The sequence below is a fragment of the Trichechus manatus genome, unplaced genomic scaffold (assembly GCF_000243295.1).
Source record: "Trichechus manatus latirostris isolate Lorelei unplaced genomic scaffold, TriManLat1.0 scaffold00006, whole genome shotgun sequence".
Taxonomy (NCBI): Eukaryota; Metazoa; Chordata; class Mammalia; order Sirenia; family Trichechidae; genus Trichechus; species Trichechus manatus.
Window position 1 is genome coordinate 20,738,338 of NW_004443942.1, and position 22,047 is coordinate 20,760,384.

Below are 22,047 nucleotides of genomic sequence, written 5' to 3' on the forward strand. Positions count from 1 at the left end.
ATCATATGAAGAAGCATGTTGCTAGGAATGCCAAACTTTAGGCTGGATATACTACAAAAGATACAGTGACAAGTAATAGTAGTCATGACAGTGATGACTCTTTGTGTTGCACCTTCGAAGTCCCAGCTTCTACAGAAATCATATAATGCAGCAAAGAAAATGCTATCATACACTGCTATGGTGGGGAGGTGAATATGGGATAAAATGGAGGCAGAATTAATATTGAAGTAGAAAGAGCAATGCACTGAAGGACAAAAGACCTAGGCATGTTCTGCCATGAAGTAATCCTGTAATTTAGGAAAAAGTCTGTTCATTTCTCAAAGCCTAAATTTCCTTATCTGAAACAAGAGGTATTGGACTTAACACTTGTTAGTTCATTTTAACACAAATAGTTTCTCATTTTAGACTGCGCTTTAAATTATGATGATGTGAATACTTACATAACTTGGGAGACCAACGGGAAAAAGCCAAAGAGTTTTACCCATGCTATCAAGCCACCTGTCTGGGAAAAGTAATCCATTTCTGCGCAAGTGATATCAGCTATCTCTATGAGGTACACATTCTATCTGTCAGAAAATCCTGCCCATCCCTCATTGCCCTTATGCTTGTCAGAGATATTTTAGTGGCAAATGACAGAAGACTCAATTCAAACCAAAGTAATCTTTTATGGGAATATATGACTTACATAACCCAGAATACCAAAGGTGTGTCTGGTAAGACGTGAAATTCAGTAAGTGTCATCAGGACACAATCCTTCTTTTGACTATGTCTCCATGTTTCTTTTATTCTCAGGCTCCACAGATGTTAAAACTGCAGCCATCATATTCTGGCATGAGTTCTTTCAGATTCCCCAGACTCTCATCCTTTAATTAATCACTCTTGCCTGGGAAATGAATTACACTAATTGGCCAGGCATTGGTAATAGTCTCCTTCCCTGAGTCCAGTGATGAAACCTTATATGAATCACATTAACCAAAGTGAAAGAAAAAAAAGGTGTGGGGTCCAAAAGTAAATTTAGGGTATTGCTTTATGGTTAGGCCGATTACAAGAGCAAATGTCCACTATAACAAATAATAATAACTATGATTCTGCAAACATGTCACCTTGAAGACTATGGTGCACCTGACCCAAGCCATGGCGTTTTCAATTGCCTCATATGGATGTGAAAGCTGCATGATGAATAAGGAAGACCGAAGAAGAATTGATGCCTTTGAAATATGGTGTTCGCGAAGAATATTGACTAGACCACGGACTACTAAAAGAACAAACACATCTGTCTTGGAAGAAGTACAACCAGAATGCTCCTCAGAAGCAAGGATGGTAAGATTAGGTCTCACATACTTTGTACATGTTATCAGTAGGGATCAGTCCCTGGAGAAGGACATCCTGCTTGGTAAAGTACAGGGTCAACAAAAAATAGGAAGGGCCTCAATGAGATGGATTGACAGAGTAGCTGTAACAATGGGCTCAAGCATAACAACAATTGTGGGGATGGCACAGGACCAGACAGTGTTTTGCTTGGTTGTACTATGAGTCAGAACCGACTGGACAGTGCCTAACAACAACATGATTCTCCAACAATTTGAAATATTCTAGAGCTTTCCCATTAAACTTTCAAATCAATGTATATAAACTGTCCAGCACAATTCCAGACACATCGTAAGTGCCAATAAATAACAGATTCTCTTTCTACGGTTAATGCTATATGCATTGATATAATTTATTAGGTACTTATCAAGTGTTTAGAGACACACGTAATTGTGTTAGGCAATTTGGGGGCATGTAAGGGCCATGAGAAATGTTACTCCTCTCCCCAAAATGTTTATGTGTAATCCATACCCTAAATGCTACAAGACTTCAGAAGAAAAAAGATTTGTTAAAGAAACCTAATGGAGAATGTTACACTTAAACTGGACTTGAAGGTCATGCACTGTCGGGGCCAAAAATGATTTTCCCTATCAAAGCAAGAAACAGGACATGCATGGAAGTATTCTGGTAACAAGAGGGATGGGACTAACAGGCAAGGGAGGTGTGGGGACACCAGGTTTGAAAAGTAGTCTTGGGAAAAGTTTTAAAGGGCTTTGAAAAGAGAGGAGTTAGATGTTTTCAGTGAGGAAAACAAATTCTCTATTAGTATGCATACTTTGCCTTAAAATATAGATTCCAAGTAGCTGAAGATCTCAGTTTTATCCTTTGTCTCTGGTTTTTCTCTGATCCTCATGAAAGATCACAAAAATTAGTATACTCCCTTACCAATTTGGTCTGCTGTGTTCCCAGACCAGATGTCAGTTAACTGCTTATTTTTTAAGGGAATCAGGAAGACCTTTCTTTCTTTCTTCTTAGAAAATGGATCACTGACATCAGACTTTCACCACCAAAATACCCAAACTTTTCTCCGATTCAGATTTAGTGGCAGAAGTGAATAACGGTAAATTTAATTCTCAAAGGTCTATATACCATTCATAGCTGCTTCATCAACTAGTCATTCGAAATGCTTGTAGATGGTCTTAGATCATTAAAGCAATAGCAAATGTATAACAAATAAGAACAGGCAATAACAATTTAACATTGTTGAGTACTTTATAGTTTGCAAGAATATTCATTTTTTTTATTATAGTCTCTTATTGCCTCACATTCCTGAGAAACAGAAACTTTCTGTTTTAGAGAATAGAAAACATATTTGGAAATTTCAGGACTTGGCCAAGGCTATCCAGATATTCAGAGGTAGAGTATGGATTGAAAAGCTATGAGTTGAGACTCCAGCACTGATCCACTTTCTGCTGTACCTTATCACTCGACGTGACAGAGACCTGTTATATATCTGAGAATTAAAGTGGCAAATATTGACTCTTGCAGACTTCACTGTTACTCATCAAAGATGTATCAGGTCTTTGAATTGATAAAATTACAACAGCCCCCTGTTTAGCACTGTCTATAAAGAAAGCACTGTCCTGCTTTATTTTTCTTATAGCATCTATCACTACTTGATCGATTTTTACATATTTATTGTTTTTATTGGCTGGTCCTCCTCAGTTAGAATGCAAGCTGCATGAGGGCAGGGGTTTTTACTCCCTGAACTTAGACAAGTGCATGAAACTTAGGAGGGGCTTGTTAATGAATAACCCTGTGAGAAACATATATTACTATTCACATTTTATAATTAAGCCTAGGAAACTAGATTAGGAAACTGAGGCACAGAAATGTTCAATCAAATATCCAAAACCATATATCCAGTAAGTAGCTGGGTTGGATTCATATCAGAAAGGCCTGGGATTCACACCAAAAAGGCTGACTCCAGAGATCACAAACAGCCATTATATTAGTTGCCACAAGAACATAGTTTCTATGCTGTATTTACCATTTGGCAGCATTCGGAACTTTGTCAGTGACTTAGGGTCTCTCTGCCTCAGGTTTCTGCTCTGAAATGAGGTTATGATTATCAACTGCCAACTTAACAAGTAGAGGAAAATGCTATAAAAATTGTAAAGCATTTTATAAATATGAGCCGTTTTTGTTTGTACTGTTGAAAACTCAGGTGTTGTCCAAGGTTCTAATACAAAGGATTATGTCATTTTGATAAAGAATGGCCCAACTTCCTTGGAAATTAGTTCAAATACTAGCTCCATTTGCCCATCTAAGTTGAGAGTGAATATTTAAGCCAAATCCGTATCATTAACTTTCACTTGATTGAGCTCAGACACCCCTAGGTAACTTTCTCAAACTTCTCCCATTCATAGATGACACAGCTGGGTAGAAATTAGTCTCTAAAAATACTTTCACACAACCGGCTTGTTTTCTAGTCACTGTCTGCTTATGTTATGCTCATTCCATCTGTCAATAGATGTGAGTCACACATTCGACCTTTCAGCTTCACTTGCGCACATAAATTTCTTCCAATTTCCTGTGAAACAAACACTTTTAACTCTTTAGAGTTTTGTAATTTGTACACAGGTCATTCAAACAAAGTAAGCCCTAGAGTGTGTGACAATTTTGGCTTGAGCTTTTATAATAGGAATAGATTTGATTTTACTCTTTGATGAATAAGTATCAGTCTATACATAGAGACAGACATTCATACACATTCGCATTTTATCTATTTATGTATACATACACTCAGACCTTCAAGTGGCCTTCTATGATGTAGAATAACTAAAAGTAAAATAGTTTACAGGAGGATATGTACCCAGTGACCAATTCTCACTAACCCTCCCTCTTTAAATTGGTAGAGTTTTACCTCTTACAGTTCATATGAAAGAACACTGGAAATTTCAAGTGAGAAGGCAAAGTTCATCCCTCTCTCATGTCTACCTGTGAGCATGACTAAATGTTTTATCAAATTTCTCTGATCTTTTTATTCTGACTATACACAATAAATAGCCCAAGTTAGAAAGATATGTTGGCGGAAACACATCTCTATTTTGAGAAATTTCATTTGACTGAGTTTAAATTAAAACTAGTTCTATGACTTAATAAAAATCCAAAACTCTCCCTTCAAAGCCTTTTATGATAAATAGCACACGTAATAACTGAATAACAAAATGGCAGAATTGACGAAGGTAACAAAAAATGTGTTCTTATCTCAAAGTCTATTCTTACCTGGACAAAAGAGGAATAACAAGACCTTTTTCTTCCACTTCCTCCTTGGTTACCAATCCCAGAGTGGCTGAAGCAATAGGGGCTGTTTCTCCAAATGTGGTAGAAAGGAGCAATTCCTGCAAATTTCCAGGGAAATAAAAAAGGAGATATCCTAGTTTTGTTCTGAAATGTTAAGGAAACAATGTAAAAAAGCATGCCCGTTTCTCTTTGACTTTTTGTCTCTTCTTCCCTGTTTCTTTGCAAATCTATTGGCTTTAACAAAATCTTCCAATTGCACCCCTATACTATGGTTGTAGGACTAGGACTGTAGGGACAGATAGTTATCAGGGAAGGGTCCAAGATTACTAGTAATATAATCAAGCCACCTCATCTGAGAGCAAGTGAGGTTAAAGGACTTTGCCTGGTCACACTCTCTGGGTGTAGAACCCAGAGATTCTGGTTCCCTGATCAGCGCTCATTAGACTCTGCCACAGTGTCTATTCCATTTCTATGTTTGAGCTGGCAGAAGTGGGTACTCTAAATCATCCAGCAAAGAGCATAAGCCATAGTTTATGTTTAGTATACAAATCCAAAATCTAGGTCTGATTTCTCCTCAAATGTTTTGTGTTAACTTTGTGACTAAGCCTAGAATGTAGGAAGGACAAAATGACCGGGAAACCAGGGCAGCATATAGCAACAATATGCAACAACTGCTTAGAAGTACCTCTAAGCATATGGGAGTAGTAGCGGCCTGAAGGAAATCTTAGTACGGACAAATACATGACACCCATGGAAGGTAGAATGCGCATCACTGTCCGGCTTTGTTGACTTGGAAGCGAAAAGAGATAGAGCTCCATGTGGTACAAGAGAAAGAACTCAGTCTTGAAGCAAGGCAGATCTGGGATCCAATCTAACCTCTACAACTGAACAGTCTTGCACAAATGATTCTGTTTTCTCAATTATAAAATGGAAAGTATGAAAGCAAGCTAGTAATAATAACCATCTTAAATAATTATAATGAAGATTAAATGACACGGGGCCATGTCTGTCCTGTTCACCACTCTATCCTCAATTCCTTGGTGCTGAGACTATGTCTGTCATGTACTAGGAGCTCTCTGTAGGTTAGTCGTTGCTTTCTGTTCTCTAAACTTCTTTTTGCCCAAAAGTAATGGGTCTTCTTCCAATTTTATCCAGATGAATAATTTGGGGAATGTGTATGTATTTAAAAGAGTAATTAATTTTTTATAGGGTATCCCCAAAGAATAGAGTATTTTAAATGAAGCGCAAATCTGGAGTACAAACAATAACGGAGATGTCCAGGAGATGACAGGGGATATTTAATGTGTCACAGTCCCATCCAATAGTCACAGGGTGTGTAGTCGCAAAGATCACCTCATTAAGGAAATAGTAATAATATATCTACATATAGCTTTGGCAATACCAAGTTAAAGAAAACTTTGATTTAATTTAAAGGACTAATTAAGTTTACTACCAAGAGAACAACACTCAAGTCTCAAATTGAAGGAGAAAAACCATGTCACAGAAAACGTGTATCAGTAATTTAGGAGCATAAGAGAGCCAAACTGATGCCAAATCTGAGTTCAGATCTATCTAGAAGGGACAGCCATTAAGAATCCCAGGTTCTTTCCCCAGGCCACAAATAATAATAATAATCCAAGGAGACTTAACTAGGAGCTGAAGAAAACAAAATGTCGGTTGAAAATAAAACTTCCTGGCAGGAAAGTCTATCAAAATGATGACTCTTTCCAAGAAGATGATTCAGCCAGCATCCCAGGAGGCACATAAACCCAGGTTGCACTAAGGAATAGAAAATACATCATGGTGAATGGTCTGCTCCCCCCTATTCCCTGGGTGTGCACTCGCTGTACCAATGAAGACTTTCCATCTTGCTTCTCTGTGATTTCAGGACAAATTGCTTTGGGGGGTTCCTGAACCCTGCTGGAGCTCATGATGCTACCAGCAGGTGACTAAATCAGTGGAAAAGAGAAAAGTGAGGAGGCTCCCAAATCAGATTACTGTGTAAATATTAGAGATGCTTCAGAGGGCCTGGTGTATTTGGACACTGGCTTCTGATTCAAAGTGCAAATTTGTTCTGCAGGTATCTGTGTTTATGGCTCTCAGCTTACTGTCCAATTGCCAGTGTTTTGAACAAATGACTTTCTAAAGTTTATTTCATGACATCTTAGTCACATTGCAAGGTTATTCTCCATAGGCAATGAGTCAAAGGGACGTGGCAAACAACATAACCATCTTTTCAGCCATTTTCCTTTGGCTAGAGCTTTTGAGTGACAGGAGAAACACTTAAGATAGTCACTCCATATTTCTTTCCCCTCAATTGATATTCTTGGAAGTCCATTTACACCCTGTCTCAGACAAAGTGGGATGTAAATAAGTAATGAAAAATGATGCTACTCTAGTAAGGAAAGCTACCACTACAAACTATAAACAAGAATAGGCCAGACGAATTGAGGCCTTAGTATCAATTACATATTGGATTTTAATCCAGGAATTCTCTCCCAAAATTAAGATGGAACAAACTTGAAATATAATTAAATTGCCATACTGCAGAAGGCAAATGGAAGGCTGGATACACAATTTGAAATTTAGCTTGCAAACTTTGTATTTCTACTCTGCATTTTAGCCAGTGTGTGCATTTCAGCAAGATTGTCCCAAAGTTAATTTAAATGCAGCAAACCCCATTTTCCATTTATTATCTTGTATATAACTGGAGCAGCAGTCACAAGTGAAATGAATCTCAATAAACCAATTAGAAAAACAGCAGTGTAGTTAAAATAGCTGGCCCTATTGCAGGATAGGCATGGTAATCCTAAAGTAAGGTCTAGTGTTTGTAAGCAGCCCTGGTGGCGCAGTGGTTAAGAGCTCAGGCTGCTAACCAAAAGGTCAACAGTTCAAATTCAAAAAGTGTTCACATGCAGTTCTCTCCCATTTTTAAATGAAGAATAAACTCACTGACAGGGAAGTTAATTGGAAGGCCAAAACAGAAATAGGAGTTTAGTTACAGAGCTGGGCATAGAATACAATTTTCCCAAATGATCACTGTATGGCATTGCTTGTTAATGGAAGCCCGCACATAGATGACTGCCTTTTTTCTAGAGCCATTTTGCAGCAATATTTTCTGGCCATTGGTGTTCTTTCAGTCCCACTTCTCCCTCCGGGTAACAGAGATTTCATACCCCTAGGAGGTAAAATCTTAAAGAGGAATGAAGTATGCCTAGTGCCCACTGCTACTTACCTCTGTCAGTTTGACTGTTTTAGCCCTTGAATCACTGCACCCCTCAATAACTACTCAGACTTAGTGTCAGATAAATCTACATGTTTAGTCACTTAATTATGGGAAATACACTGAAATTCTCCGTATCTTTAAAATGGGCATATGATAACTATTGTTAAGGGTTATTTTGAGGATTAAATGAGCAATGATGTACCTAGATGCATATCACTGACAATCAATAAATGTTTTCCACTTTCACTTCCCACTTCTCCTGCATCAGATTCACATCTCATAAACTAAGAGAAATGAGATCTTTTCACAATACTCTGCGTTACTACAGTGAAAAATACCCATTGCCATCAAGTCAATTCCAACTCATAGTGACCCTATAGGACAGAATAGAACCGGCCTATAGGGTTTCCAAGTCTGTAATCTTTATGGAAACAGACTGCTACATCTTTCTCTCGCAGAGTGGCTGGCGGTTTCAAACCACCAACCTTTCGGTTAGCAGTTGAGAGCTTAATCATTGCACCACCAGGGCTCCTCCCTGTGAACTAGGAGCAGATTATTGTTGACACCCAACCAATAAATAAATTGCTTTTTCACAAAGAACTTGCTTTAGAAGATATATTATTTTACCAATTTATTATGAAATTATATCTCCTATACAGAGAATTGTAAAAACAAAAAAATGTATTGAATAATAACTATAATGTAAATAACTGTGTAATTAAAGCCAAGTAAAGAAACAGAGGGTCAACAAAAATGACAGAAACCCTCAGCGAGATGGATTGACACAATAGCTAAAGCAATGGACTCAAACATAGCAACAATTATAAAGATGGTACAGGACTGGGCAACAAAGAAATAGACTATTGCTATCAACTCAGATATTCTTGTGAGGACACAACTCTTAAAGACAGATATATAGAGATATAGAGATAGATATATACACACATACACAAGCAAACTGGATATAGTGTAAAAGATAAGTTTTTGTTGTTGTTGGGTAACCATGAAAAGTGGGTAAGGTCTTTATTTCCTTTTTAAAAACAAAGTTCAAACTGGATCCAAAAAGTAAAGAAGGCCCTCTGTTAATCCTGGGAAGAAGCATGCAACCGGGCAGTGATCAGAATCACTTCTGTCAATCCACTGATGTGGCTGTGGATCCAGAAACTGGAACCATCTTCGTAAGGTGGTTACACCAACAGTTGGATGGTGTGCTTTTCACCAACTAGAAAGTTTATCACACAGTGGGAGAAGGTACCCAAAAAGACTCTTTTTGTTGCTGTTGTTATAAATGTTTCTTTTTTAAAATTTATTTGATTGTTGTTGTTGGAGAATACATGCAGCATAACATACATCAATTCAACGGTTTCTACATATACAATTCCGTGACTTTGATTACATTCTTCAAGTTGTGCAACCATTCTTACCCTCTTTTCCGAGTTGTTCCTCTCTCATTAACATAAACTCACTGTCCTCTAGGGTTCCTAGCTAATCTTTCAAGTTGCTGCTGTCACTTGGTCCCATATAAATAGTGCTTAAAAGAGAATAATGTTCAAGACGGATGCTTTTTACTAGTTTAGCTAAACTATTGTTTGGTTTTAAGAAGACTTCAGGGGATATTTTCATTTAAGTTTTAAAGATTATCTCAGGGCAATAGTTTCAGGGGTTCATCCAGCCCCCAGAAAGGCTGGAGTCAAATGAGAATTTGAAATTCCGTTCTGCATTTCCCCCCTTTTTATCAGGATTCTTCTAGAATCTTTGACCAAAATGTTCAGTAATGGTAGCCAGGCACCATTCAGTTCTTCTGGTCTCATGGCAAAGGAGGCAGTTATTCATGGAGGCAATTAGCTACACATTCCATATCCTCCTCCTATTCTTGACTCTTCTTCCTCTGTTGCTCCAGGTGAATAGAGACCGATTGTCATGTCTTGGATTGGCGCTTGCAAGCTTTTAAAACCCCAGGCACTATGCAATAAACTAGGAGGTAGAACATAAGCACTACATATGTTATTAGGCCAGTTAACTGAGATGTCCGATGAAATCATGACCCTAAGCCTCCAAACCAGGAACCAAATCACATGAGCTTTTGGTTGTAGAAAAGACATAGTTTTTAAGATCACACAGACCTGGAATCAATCTTGTTTTCCTAACTCATAATCAGTATGACTTTTGTAGTCACTTAATGTCTTTGATAAAATTTGCTTTTCAGTGTGACAGTGAGGTTAGTATATGTGCATATATGTATGTGTGTGTGTGTGTACATATCTAGTTGCTCAATTAGTAGTAATTATTGATATCTATAATCCCACATACTTCAAAGTCATCATAACATATATATTGGACTCAAAACATGACAGCTTTACTCATGCCAATAATTTAAATTATAAACATTTGCTTTGGCTAAAATTTGTTTTTGCCTTGATTATGAGTCTGAAGAATAATGATTTTATAAGTAAACAGACAGTTTAGGTTAGAATATAGATGACTTATGTAATAAACTTCTAGGCACTGTTCATATGCAAATAGATACTAAAAATTGAAAACATGTTAAAATATACCCAGTAGAATTTACAATTATATTGTACATTGTCTATTTACTAAAAGTTAAAGAACTGATATTTTGTTAAAATATTTCAAACACAGACTTTTAATTAATTGACCAAAAAGCTGTCTCCAGTTAGTCTCTTTACAACGTTTTGATGAATTATTACTACATCTCTACCAACAGCCTTTTATAGAACATATTTTTTTAATATCATAACTAAATGGGATAATTTATTCTTTAATGGAATAAATATCATATCACAATACTCCAGCACTCCATTCTTGGGAAAACCTATACATAGAATAAAGCAATGAGAGAGGTAGCTCCATCTTTCTGAGAATTCTCAGTAACTACATAATTTTTGCTTAAATAATGTTCACATCTGTGTCAATAACAACAAAAGAAGGAAAGTTGATATGTCTTTTATGACTACAAGATTAGAAAAGTGTTAATGGGAAACAGTTGATTAAGACTTAATCCTTTAAGTTCAGTTTTGACATTTCCTCTCATCTGAGAATACACATATGGACAATTTTATTTCTTCACAACAGTGACTACACACTCTTATCAAGTCCTGGGTTTGATCCTCATCTCTGAAACCCTTAGTATTTGATATTGTGTGATTTCTTAATGTATTTTAGCATTGATTTCCTCTTAAAATTGGAATAACGATAGTAGCAGTAATTACGTTATAGATTTATATTAAGGATCAACTGATAATTTGTGTTAAAAATACTTTTAAAAATTATAAATTGATACACTGATGGAAACTATTATTACTATTGTCTCATTATGCCAGAGTTTAGTTAATCTCATTTTAAAAGTTGTGTTGTTCTGAAGATGGATGATTTTACAGATACTACTTCACTGTTTACCTTTCTTTGGGGATGTCTTTAGGGTATAAAAGGAAAGTTATGTTTATGTCTGCATACTTTGTGGCTTAATGGTTCTTAAAAGAAAGTAGTTTTATCTTTTTGTTAGGTCCATCAAGTGGGATCTCATCAACCAGGAATGCACTAGCGATGGTTCAAGATCTTCCAGAATTCACTTTAAAATTAAGATGGTGAATACTGATTACTTTGACCAAGACTCGCAACTAAGATTATTATTTAAATCACCTGGCTGGAGATTAAGAATAGCAACAGCATTAAGCATATTAAGCACATGTAGATCCATTGAGAAGGATATCATAAAGAGGATGCTATTTCCTCTCCTTTCTGTTGATATCTGGCCCATACTTCAGAGTCTAGTTCAACTGTTACCTTCTCTATAATGAGAATTTTTCAACCACAACCAACTTATGGTCCCTTTTTATTCCAAAATCCTGCCTATCTCCTCTATAACATTGTTGCTGCCTCTCCATTTGTCCATTGGATTATGGCATCCTTGAAGGCAGGAACCTCGTGTCATTCATTCTTATATCTTTTGGGTTATCGTAGTGCTTTTAGTCCCGTCTCATTGGGGCAGTAATTAATGATTTTCCCAATTATCTGACATCATTGTCTTTCTCATATTTTCTACTTAGACATATTGCTGCAGAGAATAATGACTGTATTTCCCACTTTAGGTGTTGACAAATGCCTAAATCTGTCTAACTAATGATTTAAAAGCAGAAATGACATGTGCAAGTTCTGGATTGTGCATCTTAAAGGAAATGGTATACCCTCCCCTAGCTTCTTTTCCCTTCCTTGTGCCTCGCATTTGGATGTACGAGTGATGAGCCATCTTGAAACACATGTGAATGAGGGCAACATTCTAGGGAGAATGGAGCAACTTTATATAAGAATTCTGAGCCCTCAACATCATAGAGTCACCATCCCAAGCCAAATATGCTTATTATACTCAGAATATTACATGAGAGATAATAAAAATTCTACCTTGCTTAAGGTTTTATTGCTTTGGGTCTCTATTACAGCAGCCAAACTTACATCCTAACAACCAGAGATGCAAATAGTTATGTTTGGACAGAATTTAATCATGTTTTATATAGTATAAATTGGAGCAGTGTGTTTATTAATTAATTTAGCCACATTAGTGCCCCTCTGGGCTTTCTTCAATAGAATTTGCTCTGTAGCTTATATGCCTTCTAAGCTTTAGTGTAAAAATGCATTTGAGGTATTTATATTGTTGACATATTTAGTGGTATTTAAGAGTATGCCCTTTCCTTCTGTCATAGGACTCCAAAAGTAGATAGTGAAAAGAATTATCATTTTGCTCTCTAATACAGCTTTGGCTGTCAGTCTAAACCTAGGAAATATTAGAAATAGCTTGGTTTATTTTCTACATCTTCACATAGGCTTTTCCCACTGTCTGGGAAGCCTCTATCTCTGGTATTACTTTATGTCCTATTCATCCTCCATATCTCAGTTTAAATATTGTTTTCTTTGTAAAAGTCCTCCTTGACCTTACAGACTTGTTAAAAATTAATATAATATGATCTTATAATTTGTAGCCTATATTGTTATTGTAATTATACCACTCTTTGTATAACTTTTAGTCTAATGTCTCATCTTCCCACCAGACTAATCCTTATTGAGGGCAGGGGCTATGTCTGTAAAATTTATTCTAGTTATTCAATAACTATCTATTGAAAGTATAAATGAATAAATGAGAAAAGGTATCTAGGCATGAAAATAGGAGAACTAGTACTTATTTGGGGGCCCTGCTGGTGTAGTGATTAAGAACTCGGCTGCTAACCAAAAGTTTGGCAGTTCAGATCCACCAGCCACTCCTTGGGAACCTTATGAGGCAGTTCTACTCTGTCCTCTAGGGTTGCTATGAGTCAGAATCTACTCAACAGCAATGAGTTTTTTAGTACTCCTTTTGGGGTTATGACTATTTAGGTTCAAGAACTTCCAGTTGGAATACCCATCTAATGAAGGAAAATGTGTTCCTAGAGGGGAGGGACTTGAATCATTGAGATTAATTATTCTCCTCTTCATTCTATGTGGGTAGGAAAGTAATGAGACTGTCCTTATTTTTTTCTTGATTTTCTTCCAGCATCAAATAAATCAAAGCTTGAAAAGTTTGTACATTTGCAAATCATCAGTTGCCTCCAAAAAATTCTCTATAGTATATCAGGACTCATGCCCAGGATCTTCCATTTTCTCTTATTTCTTGAGTAAGAATTTGCCAAGAGGGATTTGATCAAGCCCACCTGTGGTGCTGCCAGCCTGACTGAATTTCCTGGTTCTCTAGGTGGTGTTGGAAATGTCAACTGGAAGGAGCACTGCCAAGTTAGAAAATGACTGTTTATGATTCCACATGCAGATAGGGACAGGTGTCTTCATCTGGCAGCTGGCAGTTTCTATGCCATGAGAAGTTTCTGTGAAAAACCAATAAAGTTTCTTTTGGAATAGGGATTTAAATTTCCAATATATTTCAGATTAAAGCGACTTGAAACCATTAATCTTTCTGCTCATTGATGCACTTTCTTCATTTTGCTTCTAGGACATCATACACTGCTGGCTTTCTACCAACCTCACTGGTCACTCTATCTTGGTCCTTTTCCTAGTAAGAGTGCCCCAGAGCTCATTCTTTGACATCTTCTCTTTGCTACCTTAATTTCTTGCAGATTTCATCCATGCTCATGGTTCTGAATACCATCTATGCTGGTATTTTGTGTCCTCAAGTATACTGAAGACCCATGTATCCACTGTCTACCTGAATATTTAATTTGGCTGTCTGTAGTCATCACAAATTCACCATATCAAAACTAAACTTCTATCCTACCTCCAGACTTGCATCATCTCAGTTGATTGAAAAGATTTCAGTTGCTAGAAGCAAAAGTGAGTCCTTTCTTTCACATTTTACAGATAATCAGGACATCTTGCTTACTATACCTTCAAAATATATCAATACTTTGCCCATTTCTCAAAATTTTCACTGCTACCACTCTGGCCTAAACCAAGATCATCTCTTACTTAGATGATTGCAATAACCTCTTAAAGGGTCTTCATGCTTTTACAAAATCTTTGGTTCTATTGCCTAATCTCCAAATGCAATCAGAGCGATTCTTTTAAAATATAAGTCAGATCAGATCACTCTTCTTTTGAAACACTGCAATAGCTCTCCATTCCACACAAAGTTAAAGCCAAAGTCCTTTTCTCTAAGACTTTGTGTGACTGTCCCCATGACTTTACTGACCTCATCTCCTCCTCCCATCACCATCTTCCTCATTTTGCTTCAGCCATACCAGCCTCTTTGCTGTTCTTCCAGTATTTGGGCCTTTACACTGATACTTCATCTACCTGAAATAGTCTTTCCACAAAAATCTCCATGACTCTTATCGCCTTCATACCCTGCTCAAATACCACTTCTTCAGTAAGGTCTGCCCTGTACCATTCTACTAACATCTGCCATTCCAAATGCTCCTGATCTTATTTATTTAGCTCTATTTGTTCTTTAACCATAGTACTTTCACCTTTAAAAATTGTATATAATTTATGTATTTACTATGTTCATTATATGTATTGCCTGTCTTTCACAATAGAGTATAAGCTCCATTAAGGCAGAGTTTTTTTTTTTTAATTGTTTTATTTAATGATAGCTACAACATTTTCTCGCACATAGTAGAAGCTTAGTAAATATTTATTGAATACATGACAGTTTCCTATTAAAGAAAAAAACAGATCAAGTTTGCCTGCTAGCACCACTACCACTCAGTATTATACTGGACATCCAAGTCAATGTAAAAGGACAAGGAAAACAAGTTACACATAAGAGAAAAGAAGAGTCAATACTGTGACTATGTGAATACAATATGATTGTCTTCCTATGAAATACAAGAAGGTCACTTATAGAGATTTGTTTACCTAATGAGAGAATTCAGTAAGGTAGCAGATTCCCTCTGTCTCTCTGTTTCTCTTTCTCCCTCTATATATGTTGTTGTTGTTAGGTGCCATTCAGTCAGTTCCAACTCATAGCAACCCTATGTACAACACTGCCAGGTCCTACGCCATCCTCACAATCGTTATGCTTGAGCCCATTGTTGCAGCCACTGTGTCAGTCCATCTTATTGAGGGTCTTCCTCTTTTTTGCTGACCCTCTAATTTATCAAGCATGATGTCCTTCTCCAGAGACTGGTCCCACCTGATAACATGTCTGAAGTATGTGAGAAGTAGTCTTGGCATCTTTGCTTCTAAGGAACATTCTGGCTATACTTCTTCCAAGAAAAATTTGTTTGTTCTTCTGGCAGTCCATGGTATATTCAATATTCTTCTCTAACACCATAAGTCAAAGGTGTCTTCTTTAGGCTTCCTTATTCATTGCCCAGCTTTCGCATGCATATGAAGCAATTGAAAACACCATGGCTTGGGTCAGGTGCACCTTAGTCTTTAAGGTGGCATCTTTGCTTTTTAGCACTTTAAAGAGGTCTTTTGCACAGATTTGTCCAATGCAATGCATCGTTTAATTTTTTTACTGCTGCTTCCATAGATGTTGATTGTGGACCCAAGTAAAATGAAATCCTTGACAACTTCAATCTTTAATCTGTTTATCATGATGTTCCTTACTGGTCCAGTTGTGAGCATTCTTTTTTTCTTTCTGCTGAGGTGTAACCCATACTGAAGGCTGTAGTCTTTGATCTTCATCAGTAAGTGCTTCAAGACCTCTTCATTTTCAGCAAACAAAATTGTGTTATCTGCATATCACAGGCTGTTAATAAGTCTACCTCCAATCCTGATACCAAGTTCTTCTTCATATATTCCAGCTTCTCAGATTATTTGCTCAGCATACAGATTGAATACGTATGGTGAAAGGCTACAACACTGACACACACTTTTCCTTCCTTTAAACCACATGTATCCCCTTGTTCTGTTCAAACGACTGCCTCTTGATCTATGTAGAAGTACCTCGAGCACAATTAAGTGTTCTGGAATCCCCATTCTTTTCAATGTTATCCATAATTTGTTATGATCCACACAGTCAAATGCCTTTGCATAGTCAATAAAACACAGGAAAATATCTTTCTGGTAATCTCTGTTTTCAGTCAGGATCCATCTGACATTAGCAATGATATCCCTGGTTCCAAGTCCTCTTCTGAATCCAGCTAGAATTTCTGGCAGTTCCCCGTCGATGTACTTGGTATAGCCACTTTTAAATGATCTTCTTCAGGAAAATTTTACTTGCATGTGATATTAAAGATATTGTTCAATAATTTCCACGTTCAGTTGTATCACCAAATGTGTATATAGTCATATGTCGCATAACATAGTTCGGGCAATATCTGACCGCGTGTACGTCTGTAGTCTCCAGGTTGTGAACTTCTGACTTATGTACAACCTGTAGCTACAAATCAACCCCCATAAAGCCTATTATATTAAAAATTAGAGGTACATACACTGGTTCGTAATAACAAATGGGCGCTAGTTTACAAACGCACATCAAAACATTATCATTATTATTATTGTATTTTTATGTTACAAGTATTTTAGTGTATCTGGAAGTGTTTCTTTAATGTTTTTTATGCATAGAAAGTACATTACATACTAAAAGACAAACATTTGAGTAACTGACATTGGATACAAACCGTACCTAAATGTTCTGACTTACACACAAATTCTACTTCAGTACAGATTTAGGAATGGAACTCTTTCACAATCCGGGGATTGCTTGTATATAATATGGTGTTTGCACAATGTCCAAATCACATAACGTCCTGTTTCACAGAATGTATCATGAAGGTTAAGCAATGTATGATTACATGTATATATTTTTATCAAGATTTTTTTAATCAAGAGATTTTCTATGTATCACTAGAAACCAAATTAAAAAATAATGTAATGAACAGATCATTTGCAATATAAAAAATAAATAAAATACCTAGAAACAAACCTCACATAAAATGTTTAAGGCATACATTAAGAAAAGTCTCAAACAAAACATTTTCAATAAATTGAATAGTATGCCAAGTTCTTGAACGGTAAGATGTATTATTATAGACATAAATTTTTTCCAAAGTTATTGATGGTTTCAATGCATTTTTAATCAAAATATAAAAAAGAATTTCATAGAATGTGACCATTTCAAGGTAAAATGGAAGAAAAATATGTTCAAATATATCAAATATACTTCTAAAAAAAGGACACTGAAGGAAAACTTTCTGTACCAAAGCTTAAAATATCAAAATACAGGATTAGTAGTATAGGAATATTGTTTTATATATCTTAGGAAAAATTTTGATGGATCAAAGAACAAAAACTAAACTATATAAATACTGTGAAAATGCAGAAGAATCTTTTATAATTTTGTGGTAGGGAAGGGTTTCATAAGCAAGATAAAAAATTCAGACAGTCTAAGGAACAAATTACTACCTTTGCCCTCATAAAATGAACACACATAAGCAAAAAAAAAAAAAAAGAGTACCAGAAGACACTGTTAATAGTCTGGATAAATATCCAAGATACATAAAGAGCTCATTCAGATCAATAGAATAAAAGACTCACCTCCCAAAGGGCAAAATGTATGAAAAGACAGTTTACAGAAAAAGAAAAACAAAGACAAATAAATATGAACGTATTTAATCTCATCGATAATCAAGGAAACACAATCTGAAACAGAGATGCATTTTTTTTACATATCTAAAGAGTAAGAAGTTTAAGTAATTGCCAAGACCAACTGTGAACAAAGATGTGGGGAAACAGAAACATAACATACCCGCCAATGTAATGGGTGAAGACTTTTTGAAGCATTTATTTAATGACTCCCTTGCCACTCTCTCTCCAATGTTATCCATAAACTCAGAAGGTTCAAAAGCTCATGTTTTTTGTTGACATACAAGATTTTGCTTTTATTTCTTTCCAGCTGAGAGAAGGAAGAGAATGAGAGTGGCATAAAAGAAGCACTCCACTATTTTATATATATATTCCATTCTATTTACTTGATTTCAGATATTTACCCAAGTCAACAACATTTAATGAGTACCTACTACCTTCAAATTATAGATGCTCCAGGGGGGAAAAAAATCAGTAAATTAGAGTTTTCCCTGCTTGTTTTTCAGGTTGCACAATCTGTTGGATGAGGAAGACCATCTCATAAGTATCTCTTATTCAAGATAGATTGTTAAATGCTACAATAAGGGCGCACACCAAGTGCTATGGGACCATGGAGAGGAAGAGATTAATTGCTACCACTACCACATTTTTAAAATCAATTTACCAGGATCTTGGCTTTGAAATTAAAGGAAACTTGCCAAGCACTCAGAACGAAAGTATCTGTATATAATTTTCTTTCACTAACTCTCTCCTCCAGGCCATTCCACTCAGTTACATACAGTGCTTTCTTTTCTTTTCCTTTTTTCTTTCTTTTCTTTTTTTTTTTCTACTAACTGGTCAAACTATGTCTCAGAATGGGAGTAACTTTGAATATGGTGTCAATGCCTTTTATGGTTTAGTCTTGTCATTTGTAGTCTCAAAAATACCGTACAATAAAGGTCATTCATTCTACTAGAATGACACAATTGCTTAGAAGAAAAATAACTGCACATAATCAATTTGTGAATTTTTTATACTCTAAAATTGTGATTTTACTAGTCTTCTGTAAGGGAAGAAATTTTTCTCTCAATTACTTCGAGTTTCCTATTTGGTACATATTATACAATTTGTCCAAATTTACTAGCAAGATATTTAGAAAGTTAGATGAGTAAAGGAAATTTATTTTTTCATTAGCAAATAACAAATGAAGTTTCTGCAAGATTTTTATTCATTTATTCTTTCAACTAATTTTTGCCGAGCACCTTCAAAGCACACTTCCAGATACTGGGAATACAGAGGTGAACAAAGTAAATATAAACAGATTTCAGATAATAATAGAGACAGATTTAGGGGATCGAAAGTGGTAGGAGGGAAGGCTATTCTAAAATATAGTAGTAAGGAAGAAGTCACATTGGAGCAGAGGTTAAAAAAAAAAAGTGAGAGCATATGCCTCATGAAATGTGAGGAAATGACATTCCAAGCAGAGGGAATCACAAGTGCAAAGACCCAGAGAATGAATTAGGTATGTTCTAAGAACTCTTAGAAGTAAAGTGACCAACCATCTAGTTTGCTCAGGATGGAGAAGATACCTAGGATACACAACTTCCAGTGCTAAAACTGGGAAAGTTCTGGGAAAATGGGGATGAGTAGGCCACACTACTTGGAAGGTAACTCTGACAAGAGTGGACGAAGAGTGGGGCAAAGTGGTGACAGAAAGTTTCAAAGAGGGAGGAGGGGACAAAACAATACGGCACCATTTCAACCTGGCAAGGACATTGCATTTTTAGTATGATAGGAAGCTTTTGGAGGGATATGATTAGGAGAACAATGTGATTTATTTATCAGTACTAATTCTTATTTATTCTATTGAAATAAGTAGGCATGCCCTTTATTGAGAAGACTTACTGTTTCCTCTCAAGTCAGGGCAACAGGTAAATTCAACACTTGTCCTGGGAGTCAAAGAAATTCTGTAGGCCAGAGTCATAAAATTCTGGACACAAGATTTGCCTGCCCTCAGCATCATTTCTAAGGAAATGTCTAAAAATAATTTTTATAAGTCCCTTAAGTTTCTCTATTGAGAGTCTGGCGCAAACAGCCTTCCCATAAAGGAAAACATTGAAATAAACTACAGTGGCTTTGTTGATGTAGGTAACAGATCCCAGACTTTGGCCACAATTCATTAGTCACTTCTCAGCCATTCTGAACTGGAGTCAACTGGCAGGAGTCATTGAAAGTACTAATGTGATCATTGATATGATTTGTGCTCAGGAGCTCTTTAGTCAACAGAAATACTGAAGGTTTCTCTTACTACACTTCTGTAATTTTTTTTTTTTTTAATAGTAGCTTTCCTGGAAAGTCTCAAAACAATTTCTCAAAGCTATGAAAATGTCCTTTTTGTTTGTCCCAAATGGAGACATATACACCTTCATGCTAGAAATACCTCTAAATCATCTGATTTGTTCAAGCCAAACTGTAACAAGAGAGTTTGAAAAATCTACCTGTCTCTGGTCTCATGCGTCTCCCTACTGTGTTTCATTTTGCTGAAGCACAGGTAAGAGAAAAGGAACAAAATATAATGGTTAAGAAAAAGGAGAATGAGGTGGAGAGATTAGGAATCAAGGAAGTAAAGCAGGCAAGAGGAAGGAAGGATGAAATGAAGGAGAGGGAGGGTTCCATTTAGCAGAGATACAGCTAAAATCCACTCCCTCTTTTGGAGATCATAAAATGCCTTGACATGTCTGAGTCTTTCTCCAAGAGGAGGTATAGATGTGAACCAAAGATGGAAAAAGTAAAGAGAGTGAGAAAGGAAAGAAGTTACAGCTACTGTGTTTTCCCAATTTCTTTTAACCTTGGGTTCTTCATGAGCCAATCGCTGCCCATGGCTGACCAGAATGTAAAATTGTTTCTTCTTAGGAATGGAGACTGAAAGGAAAATAAGAAAATTAAAAATATTAAGGATAAAAATTTAAAAATAGGTCTATAAGAGTAGAGGAATCTGTGATTCCTTGTCTCTTTATTTTAAATTTCTTTCTATGATTTTATTATTATGCATTAAAATGAATAGAAATCAATATACAGAGAGATACATTTAGATGAAGAACAAATTCATTGTTGAATTCATTTAAATTAGTTCAATTAGATGGATTTATAATAGATGGGGTGTAAGTGGCATATATAACAAAAAGTATATAGCTTAAGTTATGCACATATAAAATGAGGGTATATATATATATATCTCTACAGATATGTACTTATATATTTCTTATAGAATTTACTTACAATAGCTATCACCGACTGTGTTTACAGTAAATTTCCCATGTATCTATATAGTGCATTCAAGAACACTAATGAAATTATTTTTATTTGAAATATTTTGTGAACTATTCTTCTCTAACGGAAAAGAAAAAAAGCACATTTCACTTCATTAAGCTTTTATTCTTGAATCAGAACAGATAGCCTATGTAGGAGATTATGACCCTAGGGTATTTATCGTCAAAGTCCTACACAAAGAATAGCCCACATATAATTGTGGTTTCCGAGGTAGGCATACAAGAACAATTACAGACAAACTGAAAATATATAATTATGTACACATTTTAAAAATAAATTTTACACTGGAAGCAAGGTTGTAGGACAGTCATTAAGTAAAGATTCTCAAAATCAGATATTGGAAGAAGCAATAGACATTTGAGGAGAAGGTGAGACCCAGTCAAGGCATGGCATGAGGAAACCATTGCCAGAGGACTATCTTGTTTTAATTTGTAGACTTAGTAAGGTTCAGCCAGGCATGTGCTCAGCACCAAAGAGGAATTGGGCAAGGAAGATATACTGGGCCCTGAGAAGCTCTTTTAGAGGAGATGGGGATCAATTATCATTTTTTGAGAAACTTCCACATGCCAGATACTGGGCACTTTATAAAATATTTTCTATTTTTATTCTCACAGAAACTATTAGAGACATCTCAGAAAATTTAAATCACTACTGTAATAGATATTATTAGTGCTCACCCATATTCAGTTTCATCTCCTTCCTGGCACACAGGAAGACTACAGTTCCCAGGCACCTTGAAGTCAGACAGTTCTAGCCAATGAAATGTGACTGGAATAAAAAGAGCCTCTACCTGGTCAAGCCATTTATAAATACAAGAGTTGCCAGGAGTTGGAATCTACTTGATGGCAACTAACAACAACATG